At 47.9% G+C, this 22,326-nt stretch overlaps 1 protein-coding gene across 1 annotated transcript in view; it reads left to right on the top strand.

Moving 5' to 3' along the window:
* XXYLT1 (xyloside xylosyltransferase 1) overlaps window positions 1-22,326 on the top strand; it is a 161,032-nt gene that overhangs the window by 31,480 nt on the left and 107,226 nt on the right. The window lies entirely within an intron of this gene.

Raw genomic sequence — 22,326 nt, 5'->3', positions numbered from 1 at the left:
TCAGGTTGTGAGTGTCCCTCCAGGTGGCCCACGGGCTCTGAGGGGCCTGCGTCAGGAGGTGGGGGAGGAGCTGTTTGGGATGGGCTGACCCAGACATGGACTCTCTTGTTGGGTTCTTTAGGCGAATGATGATACGCTGCTCGAGATTCATTTTTACATCTGCCTGAAGTCCGCTTCCTAAGAAGGGTGTTGTTAGGAGTCGTAAGGTTTGGCAATCATAAAATAGAAAGAGCGATGCTGCAGTTCCATGGAGTCTGGGGGCTCCTGCCGTGCAGACCTGCTGCTGCGCAGCACTGGGGCAGCACCAGAGGCTTTCGGAATTCCTGCAGCTTTTGGAAGGATGCTTTGTTTTCCAGCACCACTAGTGCTGTCTTGCATTTGTCATGGCTCTTTATTGCTGCCTTTTTTGTGTTTGTTGTTTTAAATCATATAAATTGCTATTGTTTTGTGCTTTGTTGATGGTTTTGTTCTTGTGTAATTGCTGCATTCATGCTATTTTGGTTTGTTTTGTTTCTTTCACAGTGTTCTTCTTTCTCCGGGAAAGTGAGAATGGGCGTGGTTGGATCATAAACCCTTGGTCTTGCCAGGAACGCTGGCTTAGAAAAGCATGTGTTCCCCTGAATTCTGTCTCAGGAGGTCCTGTCTGGTGTTTGCCCCCAAAATTCAGGTTATTTCTCTCCGGCCCTCTCCCTTCTGAAGCCTAAGTGTCACCCTTCTGTACCCACACGACCTTTACAATATATTTACCTCTTTTGCTATTTGAAAAGTGACACCATTCATTAAAAAAAAAAAAACCCTGAAAACTATGTTAAAATAGAAATGAATGTATCCCTTTACTACTACATAGACATCACGACCAAATAATTCTCTGATTATCTTCTAATATTTCCCAGCACATAGCTTTTTAAAGATTTAAGCAAAGTCAGAGTTTTACTATATATTTAATGCATTTTGAGTCTTTTTTTATACAGCAGAAAATGAAATTGAACCTTCATCTAAGCTCAGAAATGAAAGAAATGGTACAAGTAAATCTGTATTGTGACTTCTTCGGTTAATGTCACTCATCACCATTTTCTGTGTAATCACAGTCCTTGAAAATTCTTTGAATGATTCCATTGAGTAGATGAACCTTAGTTCACTTTATCATTTCCATGTTCTCAGCACCTAGTTGTTATTTTTCTCTATGATCATAAATTACACTGTGGTGAATATCCTCATGCATCAAGAATATTTTCTCTAATTGGGATTATTTCCTTAGGCTAGCTCCCCACAGGTGGAATTAGTGGGCCAGAGGTGACCCTTACAAAGCCAACCTGTGTCAAGTACCCCCGCCCCGGCCCCAGTGTCTCAGCCTGCACGTGTGAGGTTCTGTACAGTTTTCTAAGCCCATGGATGACTGACCTCTCAGAGGGACCTCAGCTGCTGTCCCTAATTGACAGGGGAGGAAGCGAGGAGCTGAGGGCAGGCCACTTCTCTGAGTTCTAGTTCTGAACACCCCCAACCCCTTGGTTTCCAGGGCCTTGGTCCCCGCTCGTTCTGATGGTGAGGACTGAGTGCTGGCCTCTCATACCCGCACGGCCCCTCGAGGCTTCCAAAGCCTGGCCTCCTCTCCTCTCCGGGCCCCTCGCTGCAGCCCTGTAGAAGGGGCCTGGCTGGCATGGGCGGGCAATAGGTAACCCTGTGTATTTTGCCCTGACTGTCCCCCTTGGAGCAGCACTGCTCAGACCAAGTCTGCAGAGAGGAATGAAGGGGCCTTGCTGGTGAAACACGCTGGCTCTGATTTTGTTTTTTCTTCTGTGGCTTGTTGGAGGGGTCACATGGGGCTGGCTGGCTGGCTGGTCGTGCTGCTCATGGGTGCTTGCCTGCGCATGGGTCCCACGCAGACACACAGCCTCTCTTCGCTCCTCACTCACACGTGCGGGGCTTTTATCTCCTCCTGTCGATGGTGTTGGGCTTGTTGCCATTGGGAGCATCTTATGCAATGGAAAAGAAAATATTTTGCCCAAGTGGAGCTGGAGGGAGCAGAGAGCAGCTTCCCTCTCCTGTGTCACATGGCTCCACAGAGCTCTTGGCTCTGGCGTAGAGACACGGGCCATAAAAACAGCCCTTACAGAGGCTGAGCCATGGTGCCTGGTTCATGCTTGTGGTGGGGGGTCCCCCTAGGCAGGGAAGGCATGTGCGAAGACAGTCAGCAGTGGGTAAGGCTGGCCAGAGGCCCCGGGAGACTTTCCTGGTATGCTGTCCTATCCTGTGTTCAACCCTTTGCCAATAGACATCTTTGCCAAGGGTCTGGGGTTTACATGACATGGTGCTGGGCACTCTGGGTGTCCTAGAGATGTTTGCTGCTTCTTGGGCTCACAGTGGTAAGATGGGTGGCATGGTCCAGCAATTAGGCAGAACGTCACGAAGGCCACAAGGGAGATCCACACAGTGCTGAATGTTCAGAAGAGGATGAATCACAGGAAAGAGGAGGGCTTTATGAGGGAGGTGGTACTTGAGATGGGCTTTGAAGGATGGGTAAAATTTCATTGTGCGGAAACAGGTGGTGAGGTGAGCAGGTCAGGCAGTTAGGAAGAGTGTGGAGATTGTTTGGGAAACAGCACACCACCTTTTTTGACAAACATACTAGGGCACATGCTGGGAAGCACTGAAAGAGAAGATGGCTGGGGGAGATTGGCTTGTGCTGTGGGAGCTCAGATGCCAGGTCAAAGAGCTGGCTCTGAATACAGGAGACAGAGCCTCTGTGAGCATTTTGGCAGGGAGGAACTGAGACTGGGAGTGGATTGCAGGGGGAGATGTTGGGGTCCAGCTGCATATCTTTACTGAGTGTCCATCAGCTGTGCAGGCTGTGGGAGACTCACAGGTCTCTGCAGAAGACCTGGCCTCAAGCAGAAGCAAACCTGGAGAGAGAGTGTGTGTGTATGCACACGTGTAGACCAAGCATGTCTCATACAGAAGGTGAACTACAGTCCAAATGAGACCTCACAGGCATCCCAGCTTTTGCACAGCCTCCCTCTTTTCCTGAGAGCCCAGGGGCTGCAGCAATCGTTATGCTGGCTGCCATGGGAACAGTTATAAACTAACTTCACCTTTTAGCAACTCTGTGGCTCAAGAACAAAATGAAGTGAAGAACTTATGAGAGTAGGCAGAGCAGGGATTCTTCACTCTGAGCCCATCAACCCCTGTAAAACAAGTGCAGATATTCCTGCCATGGAACCTTGTGTCTGTCAGTCCTTTGCACTTTAGTGTGAATTAGCCCCCAGGCCGATTGCTTTCCTCTGAACACTGTATAGAAATAGATGACCCACGGAAATGAGATGAATAATATGTTAAATAATGACAAATAAATGAAGTCGAGGGAAGGAGGGAAAAAGGATTTTGGAGCCTAGTGCACTCCTGGGGTCTTTTGGAGATAGGCTCAGGCTTGTCTTGAGAAACCCCTGAGTCCAGGCAGAAGGAGGTTGGGAGGAGGGAGGCCAGCTGCCTGATTAGACCTTGATGAGGTTGGACTCCTGGAAAGATCAAGGAAACTCTGCTTCCCCACCTAGTACTTTCCTTCCTAGACTCCGTGAGTCTAGGAACCCAGGCCTTCATGACGCAGCTTGGCTTTAGCCGCCCTGTGCATCTACTTGGCTTCTGTAGGCTAACCTGGGCAGCTGGCTGTTTTTACCCTGGCTTCTCTTGGGTCGAGGGTTTAAAAACTTTCAATTGACTGACTTCTTGATGAGCCTTGGGCAAAACCAGCTCCATGGGAGACAGGGTGTTTATATACCTACACAGAGCTGCTCACCCTGGTCTGTGTCTGTTTTGGGGTCATGTTCCCAGGTACTTTGTGTTTCTGTTGGTTTCCCTGCCTGTAGTTGAGGAGTGAAGCTCTGCACAATCCTGTTTTTGCATGGAGGAGGGGTGGGTTTGAGTTGTGGCAGCCTCTTCTAACTCTGCCTATGATTGGGGCATTGGTACCTCTGGGCTCAGAATTCCCGGGGTCACTGGCTATGAGCTGTGCTGGTAGCACTGGCATCTGGACTGCTCTGTGTGCCTGAAGGACTCAGGCTGGGTCATCCTTGGGGTGTGGGGATTGTCATTATGACTGCTCTGTTTGGGCCATGCTGGGGAGGGGGCATCTGAGATGAGGAAGAGGGTGTCCTCTACCTGTCTGAGGACAAAATCTCCATCAGTCACAACCTTTCAGTTTTATAGAGCATGTTCATGTCCACCTGTGGCAGGGGTGCCCAGCAGCAATCATGATCCCATTTTTCAGACAAAGTAATTGAGGCACAGAGAGGGGCAGATATTTTTCTTGGGGTCACAGAGCCTGACTGAGCAAGGATGTGACCGAGGGCCCCTGACTCTCAGCGGGTGCACACCAGGGACATCCCTACGCTTTCCTGGCTCGGAAAACACCTGGCTGTGTTCTCAGGTGTCGGCTTCCCCTTCAGGCCTGGCCTCAGATACAGTGTGGGGAGGGTTCACATTTGCAGAAGATTCTCTCTGCTTGAGTCAATCAGCCAAAATTTGAGGGACAGCTCTGCCCCAGACCTGTTCCTGGGGTTTTGGAGTAAGTAGAGAAAATTCAGTTTTGCCTCAATTTCCCCTTTCAGCCTAAGTTTCCTCATCTGTAAAGTGGGGATAATTTTACCCTTTTAACCTTGGTTCTAGGGCTATTGTGGGGAGAGGTCAGCGTGGGAAAATATTGAATGAACACTGAGTTTTGCTGTGGCTGCTGCTGCTGATGGTAATGACTTCATGTTGGTGTTTCTTCAGGTCAGATGTCCCTAAATCACTGGTTCCCAAGCTTTGCTATCTAGGGACACCCTCCCCCCACACCGAGCTGTCCAGATCACCAATGGCTATCTCTCCTACCTCCCCCCAGGGGAAAACTAGTGCCCAGTTAGGGGGAAAAGATTGTGCACTGGCCGGAGGCATGGGGTCTGGCCACTTGTCAGCTCTGGGCTGTAACAGGGCATCACATCGTTCTTTACTGTGTGACCATGTAATCCACAGGAGGTTGTGTGCATCCCAGGTGCCTGGAGGGAGCAGGGATTGGTGAAGGTGGTTGAGTAGATCTATGATCTATTTTAAGCCTCCTAACAATTCCGTGACTTAACCAGGAATTAAAACCCCAGTTTTACAGATGGACAGTATGAGGCCTGGAGAAATGAGTTGATTTGATGAAAGTCACCTCGTGGTGACACCTTGGTAGTCCAACTCCAGTTCTTTCCTGGCCTCAGTTCCCCCAGCTATTCAGAGAGGGCATGGGGCTCCATGACCTGCTCGGTCCTCCCCAGCCAGGCATTCAGAGTGCTCCTTGGGGCACACGCTCCCTCCGTGTGTGTACCAGGAGTGTTTGCCGTGTAGGTTGTGTGTATGTGTGTTCTCTATGTGTTCCACAGTTTTCAAATTGGAGGACACCCTTACAGATCTGTGTATGTATGTGTGTTCTTCACTCCAGCTTCTCAGAATCCCCTTTGGTCCTCAGCACTTTGGGCCTTTGCATCTTTTCCACATCTGTCTCACTGTCTAGTCTTGAGCAGTCACTTTTTATTTCTATTGTGAAAGAGGTAATTAGGCTTATTTATTTATGTATCTAATTTTTAATGGAGGCACTGGGGATTGAACCCAGGACCTTGTGCATGCTAAGCACACACTCTACCACTGAGCTATACCCTCTCCCTCCCCAAGCAGTCATTTTTTTAAAAATAAACTTTGTTTTAGAACAGTTTTAGATTTATGGAAAAATGTAAAGACAGCACGGAGAGTTCCCATAGCCCCACATCCAATTTCCCCTATTATTAACATATTACATTTATGCAGTATATTGGTTACAGTTAATAAACCATATGGACACATTATTATTATCTAGAGGCCGCACTATTCACATGCGCTTAGTTTTAGTCTAAGGCCCTTTCTCTGTCCCAGGACCCATCCAGGACACCACATTACATTTGGTTGTCGTGTCTCCACAGGCTTCCCTTGGCAGTGAAATCTTCTCCACCTTGCCTTGTTTCTGATCACCTTGACAGTTCTGAGGAGTACTGGTCGGACAGTTTGCAGCGGGTCTGTCAGCTGGAGCCTGTCTGATGTTTTTCTCATCACTGGCCGGGAGCTAGGAGTTTTGGGGGAGGAAGTGTCGTTTTCATCACGCTGTGTCCGTGGTGCATCACATCGTCTCAAGGGTACGTGATTTATCGCTGTTGATGTTGACCTTGGTCACCTGGCTGAGGGAGTATGTGTCAGGGTTCTCCACTGTAAAGTTTCTCTTCTCTCTCCCTGGCCATGCTGAAAGCCTGTGGATGCTCACTTTTCAAGGGGCAGGTGTCTACTGCTGGGGCCCATCCTGCACGTCCTGCTAGTGATCTGCCCCCGGCAGTGCCACCAGCCATGGTCTGTGGGAGCCCAGACATTCTGAGAGACCCCTCACCATTCCAGAGGGTGGGCCCCATTTTACTGCATGGGTCAGTCAGTGACCATGACCATGCTTCTCTTGACACCCAGGCCCAAGGTCTGCAGGGAGTGCAGAGCCAGGGAGGTCTGCAGCAGGCTGAGAAGGGAGTTGGTCTGTCATGGAGACGAGGTCTTCAGGCTCGGGTACAAACTGCGGCTCTGAGACCCACTAGATTCATGGCCCTGGGAAGTTACTCCAGGCTGTGTGGAGTAGTGATTAGGAACAAGGGCCTGGAGCCAGAGTGCCTGGGCTCAGGGCAGCCTCCTCGCTGATGTGCTGAGCGACTCTGGCCAAGTTACTGAACCTGCCTAGGCCTCAATTTCCCCATCTATGAAATGAAGATAACAACAGTTCACAGGGTTGTTACAAGAATTAAGTGAATTAGTATTTGAAATGGGCTTAGAACAGTGCCTGGACGTGATGTATCTAACGGGAGGCGTCCTGCTGTGTTAGCCAGTCTCCTCTCTGGATCTCAGTGTCCTTATCTGTAAAATGGGGATGATAAAGGACTTACTTCAGAGGAATCAAAGTACCTGAAATGTGCAATCATAGCACCTTTATTATTACCAACACTATCAGCCCCATCCTGCTCATGCTTCCTAAGGAGATCTGTGCGTAAAAAGATCAGGCAAAAGCAAAATGTTGTCAACTCCCTGAAAATGTAGGACTTGCTCCCTGAGCGTCCTCTGCCCCAGAGTCACCTTCTTGAAGCCTCCTATGATGCTTGCTATTACAGAACAGAAGGACAAGGGTGACTGGAGATGAATGGGGGTGGCCCAGTCCTGCTCCTAGACCCCCTTCCCCTGGCATCATGAGTACCCCCGAACATCCTTATTTCAGCAGTCTGTCCCTGGGGCCTTGCTCTCCTCACGCTGGAGGCAGACAGTTGGACTCCTAGATCCACTTTGGGTAAGTGGTGCTGGATGGGCAAGACTGGTCCAAATCTCTGGTAGTTCATGCATAGGTGCATCCTGGCCCAGGTTCATAGGCCCACATGAGAAAGAATGGAGTCAGGGCTAGAAAGCCTGCAGGCTGGGGACAGAACCAAAATGGGAGCATCAGTCTGACAGCTCTAGTTCATTCATTCATTCGTGCTTTGAAACACTGAGGTCAGTGTGCAGCCTTTTCTTGAAAGCCTCTAAAATTCCATCTTCTTCTTCTTTTTTCCCTCTTAAGTGAAAACTGGCAAATGTAGTAAAAGGCATATTCAGTTTGGACTTCTTGGTTCTGTGCTTTTTGTGTTTTTACTCACTACTGTTGGAGGGGGTCTTAAATGTTCTCCACTGTTGTCTCATAGCAGATTCATAAAACAGAGAAGACTTTTAAGGCTGGTTTGTGGAACTTTATAACTTCGTTCAGTTTGAACCCAAATCAGGAAACTAGTCTTTAATCAATGTTTAATCATCCATCAGTGAGGCAGAGATGTATCTAATGGGAGGGGTCCTGCCTTGGGATGTGCATGCATTCTGAACCTGCGGTGCAGTGGAGAAGGGGTGGGGATGCTGGGGGTGGTCTCTTCTCTACCTGTCACTCAACATCAGGAGAAGGCAGTCACAAAGGGCCCTCTAAACTCGGTGATGCTGTTTTAGTTGGTTTGCCGGTCTCTGAAATCCTTAATGGAACAGGTGGCGGCTGGCTTGTGCCCTTACCCCTGGTTGATTGATCCCTTGGCCTCTGCTTACTAGTTCAGGGGTGAAGTGGCCTGAGGGTAGAAAGGTGGGTAGTTTAGTGTGGACGTGGGGTTGGCAGGACTGGGGGTGAGTCCTCACCCTGCCTCCACTGTCCTGGCCGTCGGATGTAAGGGAGAGGGAGAGCTGCCTCCCCGGAGGACGGTGAAATAGAATCTGACTCCAGGACGCTGTTTCTAGTGGGTATGGTCACCGTGTAAAGGTCACATGCATGACTGTGGCTTCCCTTCTCTCTGGAGTTTTCCTCCTACGCTTGAGACAGGAGAGGCAGGCTGGAACAGGGCTGCCTGAGAAGGGCGGGGCCCGGGGGCACTGTTTCCCTCCCTCCCCTGCACCCCTCAGGCTTGCTTCGGCCCAAGCAGAGTGAGGTCCCACTGAGACTCTGGGCCTCAGTCACATTCTCCAGAGTGGTTTGCCAGAATTCTGCCTCGCAGCCCAGCTAATAACAAAGTGGTACTTGACTTTCTCAGCTGCCATTACTCCTGGGGCATCTGCAGGACTCAGAAGCCTTCTCAGGAGGAGGGGTCCCTCTGGTCACAGCAACATCTAGTACCGCCTAACCCCTCCTACCGCCTAGCAGGCCCTGCATGAGCAGCCTGACTTCTCTGAGCTGCCGACTCTGTTTAGAAAAGGGAGATAACTGATTGTCCAAATGTCCTCGGGCCGGATGGGGACCGAGGTGGCGTGTGAGGAGCTGTAGCCCCTGGCACGCAGGGACTTAACAACATGTGTTATTGGTGCTTTCCCTCTCCCAGGGCCCGCTGCATAGAAGCACGTGAAAAGCTCTGATAAGCACTGAAGTAAAAAAAAAAAAAAAGTTTCACTTTGCTTAACTCAGTATTTTTCAAACATAGCCTATTACAGAACCCCTTTCTAAGGAATACTTATCCACATTCTGAGATACGGCTGTTTCACAAAACTCACTATAAGAAATGCTGCCCTTGACCTAGAGTAATAAACACCACTGGAGTAGCGCCTTCAGGGAAGGGCGCCTCCTGTAAGTCTCTCCTCTTCTTGTGTGGCGTTTTAATTTTTTTTTTTTTTAGTGGAGGTAGTGGGGACTAAACCCAGGACGCTAAGCACACGCTGTACCACTGAGCTCTACCCTCCCCACCGTGGCGTTTTAATTATTCACTACTTTGTTGCTTACACCGTGACTACTTCCTGAGGGGATCTGAAGTAGCTTTGGGGATGCCAAAGTTTGCCTCTGATGCAAAAGTGTTAGGAAGACTTTGCCTGGATCACAAATCGTGGTGGGAACAGAGTTGTGTAAAAGGGGGGGGGGGGACGTGTGTCTGGTACCAGTCTGCAGGCCCTGTGCCGCTGACAGACTAGAGTGGTTTCAGAGGAGGGTGACCCAGAGGGTGGCTGAGGGATCCTGAGGTCGACCCTTGAGGGCACCAGGCCGCCACCCAAGACAGGACTCACGGTCTTCTGAGGGGCCATTTGGGGAAAGGGAAGGCAGGCCTGTTCTGTGTGGCTCTGAGAGGCCACGCCAGGTGCAGCTGACTGGAGTTTCTAACTCTGTCGCCACTGGTCTGTGGGCGCCGTGGGCAAGGCCTCTCCCTGCCCAGGGGGCAGGTCCTCACCTGCAGCCTGAGGGGTTGGATAAGATCCAGGGTGTAGGCTGGCTGTAGACCACACGCTGGCCATTGTAGCATCCTTACAGGGGCTTTCAGTGGCAGCGTTCCTGGGGACCACCTGTCCTCGTGTCACTGCTCTGGGTTCTGTGTCTTCATGTCTCCTTCGACGCCCCTGGGCTGAAGCCCTCTGCAGAGCCCTGGTGGTCAGCTCAGTGTCTCCTGGGCTCTCCTTGCTCACTCAGCCGCAGCCACACCAGCTTCCCTGCCCCTCCGCCTGGACCGCCCTCCTGCGGGTCTCCCCACGGCTTGCTCCCTCACTCCTTCAGATTTCTGTCCCGTTGTCACCTCCTCAGGGAGAGTCCCTGAGCATCCTGTGTAAAAGTGTACTCACCTCCTCTGGAGCACCCTGCTCTGTCCCCTGTCCGGCTTCATAGTCCTTATCTCATCTGATGGAGAATGTATTTTACTTTTCCCTCCGATCGTCTGTCTCCTGCACCCACATGGAGGCTCCACGAGGGCAGGAGGTCTTCTGCGTTTTGTTCACTGCTGTGCTCCCCGTGCCCAGAACAATGCCGGGCACACAGTAGGCATTCAGGAAGCATTTGTCAAGTGAATTAGGTGAGGACATCTTTGTTAGGTGTGTATCTTGAGCCAGTCTGTTTTGTGGGTCACTTCCATACACCAGGGCCGACTCATGGCCTTGGCACTTTTTCTTAAGCCCACTTAGAACTACCCAGGGATGAAGTCCGGCAGCTTCTGACAAACTGCATAGAAGCTGGACGTTCTTTGTGGGTTGGTCACAACCAGGAGCTTGGATTTTCTGGACAACCACTTCTTAATGGGTCCCCCAAGCCTTGAGGAATCACGGTGATTCTGATTTCCTGGTGTAGCCGGTGATGCCCCGATGTCCAGGCTTCAGCATGGTGTGAGGTGTGGGAGTTCTCCTGTGGAAGTGAGCAAAAGGGAAAACAGATACTCAGGAACCTGCCTGAATGAAGACATCTGAATAAATGCTGAGCAAAAGTTTGAAACATGAGTCCAGTGATTGCAGTGGAAACTGCTTTCTGCAGGCTCCTGGGGAGCAAATTGGAGGCATCTCAGTTTTCTTATTCTGAAGAGGGACAACTGAGCTGATTTCTCATGAAATGCTAAAAATAATGTGACGGAGACAGAGACCACTTTCTGTTAACTCAATGTCAGAGGCTCTTTGTAAACTAATGAAAATAGTTGCCATATTGATTGAACAGTAATACCTTCCATTTTGGTGTCCATCCCCCACCATTAGATTCTATCTTTTAACTTTTCAAGATCCCCTTTTAAATTCTTGGCCACCAAAGGCACCAGCCAGCATTCATTTCTGTCAAGAGGTCAAGCAGCGTTTATTCTCAGCACCTCGGCACCTGTGAAGGGTCTGCTGTCTCCAGCCATATGCAGGGTGCTGGAATGGGAGGGAGCCCAAGCCAATGGGTGCTCACAAAGCCAGTGGGTGCTCACAAAGCCAGAGGTCAGAGGTCAGCAGCCCTGAGCCTGGACTGGGGAGATCACGAGGGATGATTTGCATGGAGAGTGGACCAGATGCCGCCAGTTCTGTCAGAGTTCAGAGGGGAAACCTGTGAGGCGGATGTGGTGGGTTTGTGCTGGGCCTTGAAGGCTGAAGGGCTAAGGGTTGGGGAGGAGAAAGGCAGGCATTCTGGGCGAGGGACGTGCTAGGCAGAGGCCAGCATGCCCGAGGGTTGCCGCCTCTTCAGGTGGTGTCAGGTCCCAGGTCCGTCAGTCCAGTGTGCCCAGCAAGCACCACTAGGGCTGACATTAAGTGCGTACCTTCCCCTTGTCCTTGTCATCGTGCATCATCCCCTGGCAGGAGAAGACTCGGTTTCCCTACCCAAGCCGTGTGTGTAGCTGCTGATGACCAGGTCCTGCTGGTTGAGCATCTCGGATTGAACCTCAGGCCTGCTCTTCCTTTCTTTTCCCTGCCCGCTTAGGAGACAGGAGGGAAGGGGACCGGGCACAACCATTGAAGGAGGGACACGGCAATTGAGGACAGGACAAAATGGTTAGAACCAAGATGGCAGCCGATTCAACTTTCAGTAGACTTTGAGCCTCATGGCACACCCACAGGCTCCGTGACAGTTCCTAGGCTGACCTCAAAAGGTCCAAAAATGGGCGGAGGCCCGATTCCTGGAAATCCTGTGCCTTCCCTGAAAGCTGTTGGAATAATCCTCCTACTTGTTAATATGAAATTACTGAGCCCATAAAACTTGACTACTCTGTACCCCATGATCTCTCTCTGTCTCACCTTCTTAGAAGGCCCACACTCTGTGGAGTGTGCCTCTCTCTAAATGAACTTGCTTTCACTTTACTATGCCTCTCTCTTGAATTCTTTCCTGTGCGAAGCAATAACCTGTTCTCCGACAACTCTTACTCTGGCTCCTGGACATCCTTGGGAATGTTCCTGGGCCTCCAGAGAGTGCTGCAGGCACTGTGGCCTTGGCTGTGCCTGACTGCCTCACCCCTACCCCCAGCATAGTTAATTGGGGCTCCCCTACAGCCATCCTGTTCTCCAGCCAAAGGAGCTGCCTGAAATTGTTTTTGGTCAAACGCACAGCCTGCTTTCCTACTTCCTGGGCTTGCTCAGCTCTTCCTTCAGCCCCCATGTACCCACTCTGTGTATCAGAAGGACCCCCAGAGGGCAGGCTCCCCCAAAACACAGGGTATCAGCAGGGCTGCCTCTGTCTGGACCTCTGCAGGGGGTGAAAACCCCTAGAGAGTCCCAAGTCAGTTGTGATGGGACATGACATGAACCTGAACTTTTTTGTAAAATCTGAAAGCAGGGGTCGGGGTGATTCCCATCATGTATGGATAGGAACTCTCAGCAGGCAAGGATTCCACTAAGTGAATAGAATCAGCATGTGGGTTTGGCGTTCTGATGGTAAAATGCTGCTTTAGAGCTGCTCATCTTCCAGGGAGCTGTCACAGGCCTTGTATGCCTTAAACCTTGGCTTTTCTTTTTTTTTTTTTTTTTTGGTGGAGTTGCTGGGGATTGAACCCAGGATCTCGTGCATGCTAAGCACATACTCTACCATTGAGCTATGCCCTGCCCTCTGAAGTTTACTTGGCTTTTCCACTTCTGTCCCTCACACCAGCTTCTTGCTTTCGTTCAGGACTGACTTCTTAACTAGGCTTTGCTGGTTCCTGCCCTAATCTCACTCACATCTTAAACTCTGGTCTGTCACTTCTCCCTGAGAGGTGAGTGAGTGTGTGGGGGGCAGTGGGTGATGGTTTTCCTTCTGCACTGAATTGGGGTAGCCAGGTTCAATATTGATATTTTTAAAAGCATCATCTATCACATAAAAAGCTTTGTCCGTTACCATCATTAATCATGGAACTGTGACATTTGGGGAACTCATGGGGCTTGGGACAGGAGTGAACTTTTGACTGAGCTGATTTGGTGGCTAACTCCAAGTAAACTCCGTCTTACCAGACTCTGGTGAGTGTCCTGGCCCTCCTCTGATGCTATCCCAGGAACCCTAGACTTTCCTCCTCCCCATCCCTTCTTCCTCTTCTTCTTATGAGAAAGTGAGACTCATGCAGATCCACACAAGCAGAGGGATTGTTATGGGAGGGGCTGGAACGAGGGAGCTCGGAACTTGGGGCAGCTGTGGGGACCCGTCTGTTTTGGTGATTCTTTCTCTTTCCCTCTAATGATATCTTTGTTTCTGTCTATACTTCTCCATTTTATTCTCTCTACGCTGCTTTTTGAAAATGTTTTTTTCCATTCCTACGGAACTGAAGCTTGCGTGGGGCTTTGGTTTGTTATGACTGCCCCATAACAGGCATCATCTCTTAATACTTTCCATTTCAGATCCTGAAAGAGAATCTTCTGGCCAGCCTGCAGGCCATGAATTGTTGACTTTATTGGTCATCCAGTCAGCTGGAACCAGAGCAGGTGGGGCCATGTGGACCCAAACCCGGCCACCTGGGTCTGCCTCTGCAGCTAGGGTGTGGGAGGGGACAGGTGTGTGATTGTTGCTCTCAGATGTCGAGCAGCCATCTGCACTAGAGGGGAGAAGAAGGGGAAAGACAGGCATCAGATGTGGGTCTTGCCCTCCTGATTTTATTTTCTAGTGAAGGAATTGGAAGTTCCTGTCATACAGAGGCATCGACTTTGGGGGATATTGTAGGCAGCCTCTGAGATGACTCCCACTGATTCTCATCTCCTGGTGTTCATGCCTTTCGCCTGAGTGTGGGTTGGACTTATGACCTGTTTATAGTGAATAGAATATGGTGGAAATGATGGCTTAACACTTCTGAGAATGTTATTGAAGACTGTGGCTTCCATCTTCGTTACCTTTTCTCTTTCTCTGAGCCCTTGCTTGGGAGGAAGCCAGCTGTCATGTTATGAGCTGCCCTGTGGAGAGGCCCACATGGTAAGGGATTGACATCTCTGGCCAACAGCCCAGGGGATCTGAGGCCCACCAGCAGACACAGGAGTGAACCGCGAGATGATGGCAGTCTGTGAGCCAGGGCATCCAGCTAAGCTGTGCCTGAATTGTCTCAGAAGCTGTGAGATAATAAATGTTTGTTGTTTTCAGCTGCTGAGTTTTGGGTTAACTTGTTATGTGGCAGTAAATAACTGATATGGGGGTATATGCACAGAGCTGTGAGAGGGTAAAGGTGGGGTGCACCTTTGGCCGAAGAATTTGGGGGAGGCTTTGAGAAGAATGTGGCATTTGAGTGAGGCCGGCCTTTTTTCCTGGGAGTGGTCTGCACAGGGTGGGCCATCTGTGCTTATGTTATCAGAAGGAGGGAGGCTGATCTGGCAGTCCTGTTTTCCAAGGTGGGTCAGGTGAACACAGTTTTTCTGTTGCATGGCCTCTAAGAACATCCATATCTTCTGTTGAAGAGGTGGGGCAGGATTTGCTGTTTCCTCCAGCCTCCCGCTCAGCCTGACGCGTGGCATCTCTGATGAAGGTTGGGTCTCCTGGGCCCTGGTGGCCTGCATCACGGCGCTGCCAGGCTGCCTAGCACCTGACACACTGATTGGAGAGCGACAGCTCTGAGTGCACAAGCCTGCCCTTCCAAGTACTCCTTGGACCTGCGCTGTCCGGAAGCCCACTGGGCCACCTTCCCCACAGCTCAGCTGGGGGCCCTGCCTTGAGGGTTCTTTGAGACAAAGGCTGGCCAAGCCTCTGCTGGAAAAGTCTGAAGACCTGAGCTAAAGTCTTGTTTCTCTTTCTTACTGATGATGTGGCCTTTAGCAAAGCAGTGAGTGTCCTCTCTGGGATTTTTTTTTTTAATTCCTGCACCTTTTATTATGAAAAATTCAAATATATACAAAAGTAGAGAATAGCACAATGAACTCTCACATCCCCATCACCCAGCTTCAACAGTTATCAGCTCATAGCCTGTCTCGTCGCTATGCCCACCCACTGCCCTCTCCCTCAACCCTGGGTTATTTCAAAGCACATACTGGATATCATGATATTATTTTATTCTTAAGTTTGATAAGTAGCTCTAACATATAAGTAATTTTTTTTACATAAACACAGTATCTTTATTATATTGAACAAAATTAACAGTAAGTCCTTATCATCTAATATCCAAGCAGTGTTCACATTCTTTAATTGTCTTAGAAATGCATATTTGTAGGTTTGTTCAAATCAGGATCCAGACAAGGGCTACATATCTCCTAAGTCTTTCTTTCTTTTTGTAAATTAAACTTTTAATTTTGAGATATTAGTAGATGAGCAGGTAGGTGTAAGAAAGAATACAGAGATCCTTTACCCACTTCCTCCCAATGGTACCATCTCTCAAGACTACAATATATCAGGACTACTAGGGTCCTGAAGTTTTGTTTGCTTTGTTTTGTTTTTAATCTTTTAAAAATATTATTATTATTATTTTATTTTGGTGATGGCGGGGAGGTAATTAGGTTTATTTATTTTTAGAGGAGGTACTGGAGATTGAACCCAGGACCTTGTGTATGCTAAGCGTGTGTTTCACCACTTGAGCTATACCGTGCCCCTGGATCCTGATATTTTGATGCCCAGAAGGTACAGAGCATCCTATTATTATAAGGATCCTTCATGTTGCTCTTTCACAGCCACCCCCCCGCCCTGCCACACACACCCTTGGCAACCACTATTCTGTTTGCCATTTCTATATTTTTGTCATTTCAGGAATGTTATATAAATGGAATCATAAAGTGTGTAACCTTTTGAGATTGACTTTTTTTTTTTTTTCCACTCAACACAGTTCTCTGGAGATTCTTTCAAGTTGTTGCATGTGTCAAAAATCCATTCCTTTTTACTGCTGAGTAATATTCCATGGTCTAGCTATACCACAGTTTGTTTCACCATTTACCCATTTAAGGATATCTGGGTTGTTTCCAGTTTTTGGTTATTATGAATAAAGCTGCTGTGACATTTGTGTACAAGTTTTTGTACGAACATATGGAATAAATGCCTGAAAGTACGGTAGCTGGTTTTTACAGTAGTTCTATGCTTAGTTTTATAAGAAACTGCCAAAGGCTTTTCCAGAGTGGCTGTGCCATTTTACATGTCTACCAGTGATGTGTGAGTGTTTCTCGAGTCTCTTTTAATCTATGGGTCTTCTCTCCCTCTGCCTCTATTTTCTGCCCTACCAGCTAGGGATAAAACTTGTGCTTTGATTATCTTGTATGATGGAGATGATACATGTGATGCTGCTTTATAAACTGTCCCTAACTGGGACTGTTGGTGCTTCTCTTTTGTTGGGTATCTGAAGATGGCATCGCAGCACCTCGGGAAGTATGGTAGATGCTGACTCTCTGCCCCAGTGTTTCCCAGCCTGGCTGGATTCTGCAAGGTGGCTGGGTCACCAGGGTAGCCACACATCAAACAAAATTTAATACAGCTTGGCTTTTAAAGGACACTGGGGGCAGGAATGAGATATTCAGGTTGCCTGAGCAACCCATGAGACCGTAGTCCCTGCCCACCACTCTGGCAGGCTCTGGTGACCTCTCTGGCTGCTAGGACTGGTCCTTCAGGGACCTCTCATTCTTCCTTGTCCCAGCTGCCTGCTGACCCAAAGGCAGAGATGCCAGCGTGTGTAGCATGAGCGTGTGCGTGCATGCTGGCCTTTTAGCCACAGATCCGTACCAGATTTGCTTAAGATGATGACAATTTTCCAGTACACTGTGTGCAGCAAATTTCAGGTTCTATTAGAAGTAAAACTGTGAGGCTTTTTCAAAGCACTTTCCTTGTCTTCTCCCTTGTACTGTGTCTGCCACGACTGTAATTTCCTCCATGTTGTCATCCCTCCCCTTCCCGTACTGAGCTGTTGACCGATGGCCTTGATGTTAGCAGCAGCCTCTGTTCCAAGGACTGACCTGACTAAATGTCCCCAGGTTCCTGGGTGACCTCAGACAAGAAGCACAGCAGTTCCGTGGCCTCCAGCCCCTTAGCATCAAGAATGACAGTCCCGGTGTACCGCAGCATGGGGCTGTGAAGAGTCAGTAATAGACTTAACGGAGCAACACTGCGCAGAGGATTCGTTCTGGAGAGACACTGAAAGCAGAGAGGATGATTCTGTCAGGCTGTTTGCACCTTACTTTAAACACCAAGCAATTACTTAGATCTCTCTTTTTTGCATGCCGGAAAATGAGATTTCTGTTTTGTTAGAGCCAGTCCTTTTGTGGGTTTCCTCTAGTGCCAGCATGCTCCCCTTTTGCATTGCTGTCCATCCCAGGCCTGGGTTTAGGGTTGTGTTTGCTGCGCTCTTAATGGATATGTGGACCCAAAGGGGTTTTTAGTGAGGCACCGGGGTGGGTGCAAGCCCTTGAATTAACAAATAATGGTCGTGGAAGTCCGGGCGTGGAGGACCCTGGCCAGAGTGTTCAAGTCGAAGCAGCTCAGAGGTGCAAGTGAGACCTGCAGTCAGGGGGCAGTCAGAGGTTTCTTTGGGGCAGCTCTGCACAGAGTCCGCTGGCTGTTTCTGTCTCGTCGTCCCTGACACGTCGCCTCTCTTTGGGGGTGAGGCTCCAGGAGCCAAGCTCTTGCCTTGGTGGCCACGTGCCACTCTTCTTTGGGCCGCTGTGACTCAGCAGTGACCTTTCTGAGGGCGGTCACTCTTCGGGTCACAAGCTTGGAGGCCCTGAGGGCCCAGGGCACACTGCTGATCACACGGTCCCTTTCACTTACGTCTTACTTTCTGTAACACTTTTATTAGCACCCGCCATGGACTAGGTCGCCTGTGAGAAGTGCTAGGATGCTGCCTCCACAGAGCCTACAGGCTGCTGAGGGAGAGACCCCAACCCCAGTCTCTCCCTCCCAGCTGCCCTGCCCTCTCCATATTCTTGCAGCTATCTTGTTGGGTCAGACCCTTTTTGTAAAGTGTGATAGTAGTAACAGATGCCATGGTTCAGAGAAGGCTCACCTTGCGCCAGGCATGTGCTGAGTGCCTTACTGTGTGTATTATCGTATCCCTCGTGAGCCCAGAGGGAGGTGCAGTTCCCTCCTCTACAGGTGAAGAGAGTTGGGCCCAGAGAGATGAGGTACGTTGCCCCAAGACACAGCACTGATAGGAGAGCTGGACAGAACGTGGTCTCCCTGACTCCAGGGCCTGCTCTTTACCAGTATAAAGGGCTTTGGACGATCCACAAACCTGGCAAGAACGAAGACGAATGTTGCAGTCAGCCTTCATTCTCAAAAATAACTTCCAGGAACAATTAACAGCGCACAGCCCCAAAGAACCAAGCACATAGAAAACAAACTACAGTGAGTGAGAACCAGCAAAATCCAGAGACAGCAGAAGTAGACCGTCTAAGACTTCAGATGTTAGAATTATCAGACAAATCATAAAAAATGCATGCTAACCATATTTAGAGAAACAAAAGACAAGCCTGAAAATACCTGCAGGGAACTATAAAAAAAATGACCTAATCTGTTTGAAAAATGACCAAATAAAACTGTTAGAAATAAAGAATACAGTAATCAAAACAAAAAGCTGTGGATGATCAGTTAGAAAAATCTTAAAAATGCAGATTTTTAAAAGCAACTAGCCCACAGATTCCTTTGTTCCTTCTTTCCTACCCCATTTCTACCCCCCACTTCCCCTCTTCAAGGGTAAGCGTTGTAAATAGGTTCGTATTTTAGGCCTTTTTCTATGCATTTATGCACATATATATGTCAACACACAACAGAGGCTTTTTTTTTTTAAATATAAATGAGATTACACTCTACGTTTTGACTTGCAACTTGCTTTTTTCCCCCCACTTAATGACATGATAGACATTGAGATATCAATGCATATAGATTTACCACATTGATGAAACTGATTTAATTTAAAAATTTTTGTTGTCTTATTTTCAACCACCTCTACATGGTAGAAAATTCAGAAAACATAAAAGGATATACAGAGAAAATAAGTCTTAGCCTCGCCTCTGCCACCAAGTTCTTGACTTCCTGGAAAGGTTCTGCACCTTATTTTTTTTTTTCACTTAAGAATATTTCTTGCTGATATTTTCAGATCAGTCTGTTTATGGGTGCCTTGTTCTTTTTATAGCTACAGAGTATCTATTGTATGGAATTTAATTTACTTAACTGGTCTTTTATTGATGTACCTTTAGATTATGTCCAAATTTTGTAATCAAAAACATTTCTGCAGTTACTATCTTGTTCGCAAATGGTTGTACACATATGCAGGATTTTGTTGGATAAATTGTTGAGGCAAAGGTGTGTGCATTTAAAATTTTGATAGATGTTGCCAGATTTCCCTCCATCATATTTGTATCAATTTCTTTTTTTTATTTTTAAGATTTTTTTTATTGAGTTATAGTCATTTTACAATGTTGTGTCAAATTCCAGTGTAGAGCACAATTTTTCAGTTATACATGAACATACATATATTCATTGTCACTTTTTTTTTCCAGTGTGAGCTACCACAAGATTTTGTATGTATTTCCCTGTGCTATACTGTATAATCTTGTTTACATATGCCTGTCAGTATCTATAAATTTTGAAATCTCAGTCTGTCCCTTCCTATCCCCTCCCCCCTTGGCAACCACAAGTTTGTATTCTATGTTTATGAGTCTGTTTCTGTTTTGTATTTATGTTCTTTTTTTTTTTTTTTAGATTCCACATATGAGCGATCTCATATGGTATTTTTCTTTCTCTTTCTGGCTTACTTCACTTAGAATGACATTCTCCAGGGGCACCCATGTTGCTCCAAATGGCATTATGTTGGTTTTTATGGCTGAATAGTATTCCATTGTATAAATATACCGTATCTTCTTTAGCCAGTCATATGTTGATGGACATTTAGGCTGTTTCCATGTCTTGGCTATTGTAAATAGTGATACTGTGAACATTGGGGCGCAGGTGCCTTTTCTTTGAATGATACATGTCCTTAGCCCAGTTTTCAATTGGGTCGTTGACCTTTTCTTACTGATTTCAAGGATCTCTTTATTTATTAAGGAAATTAGCATTTTTGCCCCTGATATACAGTGAAAATATTTTTTCATTGTCTTTTGCCTTTTTCCCTACAAGGACTAAAAAAAACTGTGTTGTCCGCTGTGTCAGTCTTTCCTTTTGTGACTTGTAGATTTTGTGTCACATCTGGAAAATTCCTCTTCACTCCAAGATTATAAAAAACATTATTTCTTGATTTCTGATGAAGCAATTTGTAAATTGTAGTGTAGACAGAGAAACAAACTATCATTACCCTTAAGGATTATGCTGGCCTGCCTTCTCTGAATTCATCTAAAGGAGCTCTTCTTTCGAGGTGGCCCGAGGGGGTGACTCCAAATAGAGAGGGTTGGAAACTAGGGGATGTGACAGTCTTTTCTGCGTGGGGCTTGTGGACACCAAATTGACAGTGTTCTCAGGATTCCTAGGTTTTCACCTTTGGCAGCTGTTGGGAGACTTGGCAGGCTATGCATATGGGAGTATGTGTAAGTTTAAGGAAAGATGGACAGGATGGTGGGCAATGGAACCAGTGCACTCTAAGTCCCACGCCTAAGGCTTCCTCTTCCCAACATAGGGCTTGGTTGGATGCTGCCAGCATTTGCTTCTGAGATTCTCTTTGTCTTTTGATTGACGGTTTACATTTTAAGACTTATTAATATATTCTGTCAGGCTACCGCCAATTTTTTTGGCCAGGGACTTAGTTGGTCTTCTTAAGATGACATTGCAATCTCTGCCTTGTTCCACTGTGTGTTGATTTTAGGATTAGTTCTAAACATTTATGTTTATTTCTTTTGTTTCCACATTGTTAGGACTGTCTCTGTAGACTTTTGTGCTGACAACTGGAACAAAGTGAGATTTAACACCCCAGAAACTTGTTCCAAGTATGAAATTGGCTTCAGCCAATTCCTTTGTACTCTTGGCTCTTAGTTAGCTCTCAGTTACCTGTGCCGATGGAGGGGAGGAGCAGAGAGGTGGCTAAGTCCCAAACTCAGAATTAATCAGAATGCTGAGGCTTTGGGTCCCTCCGGGCTTCAGGATATGATGCCTTTATCCCTTGGCTGGTCAGGTTATGTGAGGTTCAGATGGTCTCTGGGACGTGTGTATCAACCCAGCTGGGGCCCAGGTCTGCAGGGGCCAGAATAGATGTCTACCTGAGATGACTTGAAGTGTGACAAGCCAGTGGAGTGAACCCAAGGGAAAGGGAAACCTGAGACTCTAGTACAGTTTCTGAGTCCAGAAGGGTAGAAATGGGATCATCATCAGGACAAGGCCTGGGCTAAAGTGAGTATAGAATTGGGGAGGAGGATCTGGGATCGTTGGGGCTTACTTTTATTGGCACCTGCTTTGAGAGTGTTAGGATGGCTTAAAGGTAGAGAGTGGTGATGGACTTGCAGAGATAGGTAGCTATAAGGAATGTCCCAGAAGCAGCTGGGTAAAAGTACATGCTGGGGTTTCCAGGATATACAGAGCACCTCTCTCTGCAGGGACTGAGGGCCCTTCCCAACAGTCCTGACCTCGTCCAGCCAATGATTTGAAAGGCAATAGGTTTGACAGCCTCTTCATAGAGGAACTCAGAAGTTGAGTGGATTTTATAAGATGCTGGAAGGGATGCTGTGATCATCCAGGCCAGTTGGCTCTTCACAAGAGGGTGGATCAGTATAACTCAGGGAGTTTTTTAAAAAATATTTTGCCTGGGTTCCAGCACTCAGATCTTTTTTTTTTTTTTTTTTTTTCTGGATGGGAATTTTATATACAGTGAGAATAGAGATTTGTAACTCAGTAGGTTTGGGGCTGGATCTAGACAGGATTATTTAAAAAAAAAAGTGCTCTGCACAGGTCCAGTGTTTATCTCCAGTTGAGAATCTTTGTTCACATCACCCCTAAATTTTACTGATGGGGAGATGAGGCCCAGAGAGGTGACTGATGGTAGAGCACAAGAGCACAGAGGACTCTGGGGTTTGTATTGGACCAGGGACCCGAGCCCAGGTGTCCTTCTGGTGGTCCAGGACTCCTTCCACCGAATGACTGTTATCCTTAAATGAGTGGCTGATGAAGTCAGAATAGAACAAGGCTGTTTGACCCCCTATTCTCATCCCAGTCTAAGCAGGTATTTCCAGGTTTACTTCGTGTCAGGTGTGGTCCCAGATCCCTGCCCTACAGAGTCC

The sequence above is a fragment of the Camelus dromedarius genome, chromosome 2, assembly GCF_036321535.1.
Source record: "Camelus dromedarius isolate mCamDro1 chromosome 2, mCamDro1.pat, whole genome shotgun sequence".
NCBI classification, from domain to species: Eukaryota; Metazoa; Chordata; class Mammalia; order Artiodactyla; family Camelidae; genus Camelus; species Camelus dromedarius.
This window is presented reverse-complemented; position numbering and strand designations above follow the sequence as displayed.